A 6,000-nucleotide genomic window follows, 5' to 3' on the forward strand; every position below is an offset into this window, starting at 1 on the left:
ATTTGAATATAATTGTTGAAAAAAGTACCCCAATGTCAACTCTACATTTTTATTTTAATTTTCAGATTATCAATTTGGTATGATATATAAAATAGTACCTGCCTTTTGCTACTTTCAGTTCTTTTAAAATCTGTAATGCCTTAATATATTTCATCTATTGTCCAGAATATAATTTTGAGTACTCCCTTCCCCATCATGTTGAAAAATCAATATTTTTAATCCACCTTTGAGGGACATATTCTCTGCAGTTGACAAGCCAACTTCCTGTCTTTGCATTTTCCTTTTTTTTCCCCATTTGGTATTCTAAAGTAAGTTGAATGCCAGCAAGCAAAAGGAAATACCATAGTAACGGATTAATTAATACTAAACTTTCCTCATGATCAAGTAGGTGGCCAGAAGTACATTAGGAGCAATCTTGCACAACACAAAGAAAAACAGTCATGTAGAATGCATTTTTTTCCTCATTGTTCATCAACGGAAAAAAACTACTGCCAAAAAGGGAGAAAGGAAAAGCAATGTCAGTTCTGCATTTTACTGCTGTACTTTAATTGCTCCAGTGGTAAAAATGAGTTGGCCTTTTAGGACCACTGATTTCATCTGGATGTATTTATTACACATAATATTAGCTGCCTCCTAAATTTCAATAAAAACGGTAGTCAATGAGATGGATCTGTGTGATTCAAAATGTTTTCCAATAAAGAAAACATAGCAGTAGCTGTTACTATTGTTACTATTCCATCCTGGTCAACATGGTGAAACCCCGTCTCTACTAAAAATACAAAAAATTAGCTGGGCACGGTGGCGCGTGCCTGTAATCCCAGCTACTCAGGAGGCTGAGGCAGGAAAATTGCCTGAACCCAGAAGGCGGAGGTTGCGGTGAGCCGACATCGCGCCATTGCACTCCAGCCTGGGTAACAAGAGCGAAACTCCGTCTCAAAAAAAACAAAAACAAAAACAAAAAACAAAAAAAAAAAAACCTATTGTTACTATTATGACTATTATGTTTAACCATTGCTTTGTGAGAAAAAAATAAATCCAACACCTTCTCCAAGTTCAACACCTGCTTCTCTCTAATGGAGCTCTAAGGAAAATTGAGACTCCCTATAAGAAAGAAGCAACCTGGGAAAACAGTCATGTAAAACCCAAGATGCTTTCAGGACACATGTTTGACTAAATGCAGATATAAACATTCCAAGTGAATTATTGGTTTGGATTGAAAAAGATGTCAATGGTTCAGTTTTGTTCTGTCCAGTAGATTTGGAGAATATATTCTTTGTTTCTCTATTTTCAGTCCAGTTAAAAATATTTTAGGCCAGGTATGGCGGCTCAAGCTTGTAATACCAGCAGTTTGGGAGGCCAAGGTGGGAGAATCGATTGAGCCCATGAGTTTGAAAGCAGCCTGGAAAACATAGCAAGACTCTGACTCTACAAAATTATTTGAAAAATGTAGTCAGGCGTTGGTGTCGCATGCCTGTAGTCTCAGCTATTTGGGAGGTGGAGCCGGGAGGATCACCTGATCTTAGGATTTCAAGGCTGCACTGAGCAATAATTGTGTCACTGCACTCCAGCCTGGGCAACAAGGGAAACCTTGTCTCTTAAAAAACAAAACTATATATATCTATACAGACACATGCACACACACACACACACGTGTGTGTGTATGTGTCTGTATAGATATATATATACAGATAGATAGATATTTATGTTCCATCATGCAGTTTGTGATTCGTTTGACTGATATTCTAGTTTTATTAAGTTCAAACCTTTCCAAAGGGATTTGCATTTTTATAAGCAACTGAAAACTGAAGAAAAGTTTTACGTTAATGTAGCTACCACTGAAAACTGTGTGTGTGTGTGTGTGTGTGTGTGTGTGTGTGTAATAGGGGTTTTATGTTCAGGAAATTTTTAATAAGAGACAACTAGTGTATTTTTTAGAGAACGTCAGATTTAGGCCTCAGGGCTCTGTCTCAAAGTATGGTTTCAAGAGCTTTATTTTAATCCATTAGATCTTATAGCTTATTTACACTACTTAAGAATATTTTTCTTTCCTTATGCAGAGCTGTGGGAACAAAAGAACCACCATCACAATAAATGTAATTGAATTCAGAGATGCCTTTTCTTGTATCCAAAGAAGAAAGCTGTAACCCGTCCACATGGCCAGAAAGCCCATGAGCATTACACAAAACTGCTGCATTTTGAGGTTTCTTGAAAGAGTTATTAATGTTTTGATAACTTTTTAACTTTCCTTTCCCGTTTTCCTGCACTGCACCCTTTATTATTAGACTATGCTATTCAGTGACATGAAAGGAAATCGAAGTCTTGAGCTTTGTGACACACAGCTTGGTTTAAAATAGCTCCTCTACTTTTAAACTGTATATACAGGTTTATCTTATTTTTGACAAGGTTTTGCAAACATTCTTGATCTTATTTGACTTTGTGACATTGGATTTGAAGTCTTTCTTCTGGAGGTTATATTAGGACAGCATACAACATGTGAAACTGAGCTTAAGATTTTATGCCCCAGCCTTTTATTATACTGTAAGCGTTCTTAACATTTAAACACATTTCATAATCTAAATCTAAGCTTTTTTTGAGTAAGCATGATATTTCTTTACTAAGTTTATCACCAAACCATATGTCAAAAATTCTTCTAATTTTTTTCTCTAGAGTTACAATGTTCCAACTCAAGGAGAATGCTGCTTTTTGATGAAGGAATTAATAAGTAGTATACTGACCATGACTCATTTTCTGTGAATAGTTCATTAACTGCTTATTAATGCCAATAATTCTTTGTGCATAAGGACCTCTTTTCAAAGAAAAATCAATTGAGTATCTTGTACATGATAGTGTTATACCTTAATATTTATTGATTGATAAACTGAAGAATGACAAAAAGATATTATTCAATGTATTCAACAGAACAATTTGTGTTTTATTGATCACAAAAGTATATTTTGGAAACCTAACATGCAAGCATTATTATTTATTCATTTCACAAATAATGTGGTACTCAAGTACCTGCAAATTCTTAGCAATGATTTTTTAGTCCGCTGAAGACCCACCGTTTCATCTCCACAAATTCACAAAATCCAATTTCTGTAACAGATCTATCTATCTATCTATCTATCTATCTATCTATCTATCTATGCACATACGTGTTTAAAGGATATGCCCACAAATATAAAGAGGCAGATGAAAGCAGACTTAATGTTCCCTCAGCTTGACTAAACTTTAGACAGGTTTCTTTCTGACTATAGATCCCTGACCTCCCTTTTCTTAGAGCACTCACTTTAGAAAACTTGTAATTGCAAATTGTTTCTTTACCCCTTTGAAATGTATATAAATCTTTTTTTTTTAATTGCATTTTAGGTTTTGGGGTACATGTGCAGAACATGCAAGATAGCTGCATAGGTACACACGTGGCAGTGTAATTTGCTGTCTTCCTCCCCTTCACCCGCATCTGGCATTTTCCCCCATGCTATCCCTCCCCAGTTCCCCCCCCCGCTGTCCCTCCCCCATTCCCCACAATAGACCCCAGTGTGTAGTGCTCCCCTCCCTGTGTCCATGAGTTCTCATTGTTCATCACCCACCTATGAGTGAGAATATGCGGTATTTCATTTTCTGTTCTTGTGTCAGTTTGCTGAGAATCATGTTCTCCAGATTCATCCATGTCCCTACAAAGGACGTCTTTTTTAAAGCCTCTTGGCAGTTTGAAGACCTAGGTAACGTCTTCCTCAAGGACCTGGGAACTATTCTTCAGAAATAGAAGCATCAAGGAAGATAATGCCCTTATTTCTCAGTCTCTGTGGGAGGATAGGAGTCTAAATACAGCCTATTCCAAGTTGTAAAACTATCTCCTGTCATGAAGATACAAGAAAATTCACTTTGAGGGGATCAAAGTAAATTTTGATCACAAAATCAATTTTTTTAAAAGAAAGAAAGAAAAAGGAATGATGAAGAGGAAAAAAAAGGAAGAGGAGGGGGGAGAGAGAATGGGAGTGTTGCTTAATTGCCCAGGCTAGAATGCAGTCTAAAAATGGGTATTGAAAACCTCCCTTATACCATCAATTGTGCTTAATAATGGCCAATCAATATTTCATTTAAACCTATGAGTAGGTGTGATGTGGTACTGATAAGAGTGCATATCTTGTGTGTGTAAAGTGGAGAGTTCTATAAATGTTTACTAAGTTTACTTGTTCTGGATCTGAGTTCAAGTCCTGGATATCCTTATTAATTAAAGAAATAATTAATATCCTTATTAATTAAAAGAAAACTGTCAAAGTTTAGTCAAGCTGAGGGAACATTAAGTCTGCCTTTCTCTCTCCCTCTTTCTCTTCCTCTTTTTTCCTCTTCTTCATTCCTTTTTTCTTTCTTTCTCTCTTTCTTTAAAAAGAAAATTTACTTTTCATTTGTGAAACATTTAGCAAACACATGTGGCCTACAACCCCTTATCCCAACTCTTAAAAACTCTCAACCCTTTTTTCAGCTTAGTTGAGTGCTGGCCTCTCTCCCCTATTGCAACAGGTTTAAATAAAATCTTCCTTTCTTGTTTAACATAATCTGGTGTAAAATTTTTGACAAAATATACCACGAGAAATAGCTGACTCAGTGACAATTTCTTCTTGTCAACAAGTAAGAAAGCTGTAACTCTCTCACACAGTCCTCAAAGACTATTGGGCTTAAAAAACAAAATTGCTGTGAATTTGAGGTTTCTCCAAAGAGTTGTTAATGTTTGAGTAACGTTTCAACTTTTCTTTCCCCTTTCACGCTCTATTATATGTACATATACAATATGCTATATATAACATATATTATAATGTATATAATATGCAGTATTAAATTATATAACACTATGTTATATTATAATATATAATATAGCATATATTATAACATAACATATAACATTATATAATCTGTTATATAATATAATGTATATGTTATATAATAAAGGGCTGGGGGGGGAAGAAAAGTTGAAATTTCACCCTTTATTATATAACATATATAATATATGCAACTGATTCTTGTTATTCATAGTGGTTATGTTCTATAAAGTCACTGCAAAGACTGAATCAGCAAATAGCGGACCATCGCTCCTAGGGAAAATTCTGTATTAGGTTCTGAGAGTCTCTGGTCACAACATTTTCACCAACCCATCAATATATAACTTAGCTTTATGTGTTTTTCTGTTGAAAGACACCTTATTTAACATATATTGCTGCTTCATTAACATTGAACTCACACTCTACGGCATTATAACTCAGGCCTAAACAAAGCTTATCTAACACACGTCTATTCTCCATAAGGCACATCACAGTTTTCTTGCATTTAGAAACACTTCAGCAGTATGCTTGGGATCCATTTTAAACAGCAAAAGTACCAACAAAAAAGCACAAAAATGTGAAAAACATGGCAATAAATACACCACGAAAAACACCCTTGTTTACAGTATGAAAGCTGAAACAAGAAGGCAGAGCAGCGCTTTGTTCAATCTCCGCTGGAAATGTGTGCATTGAGCTATGCTAATATTTTGCCTCTCTGTGCATAGTCACAAAAGACTAAAAAAATTCTACAAGTCCTGATTTGGGATTACAAATAAATATTAGTAAGCAGGCAAATTAAAAAATATGGGCTCTGTAAATAATAATGATCAACTGTGGCCAGGTGTGGTGGCTCGCACCTGTAATCCCAGCACTTTGGGAGGCCGAGGTGGGTGGATCACAAGGTCAGGAGATTGAAACCATCCTAGCCAACATGGTGAAACCCTGTCTCTACTAAAAATACAAAAATTAGCTGGGCATGGTGGTGCACGCCTGTAGTCCTAGCTACTTGAGAGGCTGAGTCAGGAGAATCACTTGATCCTGGGAGGCAGAGGTTGCAGATTGAGCCACTGCACTCCAGCCTGGCAGCAGAGCAAGACTGTGTCTCAAAAATTTTTTTAAAATGTTCAACTGCATATATGCACATGAAGCATATATATGTGTACATACATACATTTGTTAT

This window comes from Callithrix jacchus, chromosome 5 (genome assembly GCF_049354715.1).
Source record: "Callithrix jacchus isolate 240 chromosome 5, calJac240_pri, whole genome shotgun sequence".
Lineage (NCBI taxonomy): Eukaryota > Metazoa > Chordata > Mammalia > Primates > Cebidae > Callithrix > Callithrix jacchus.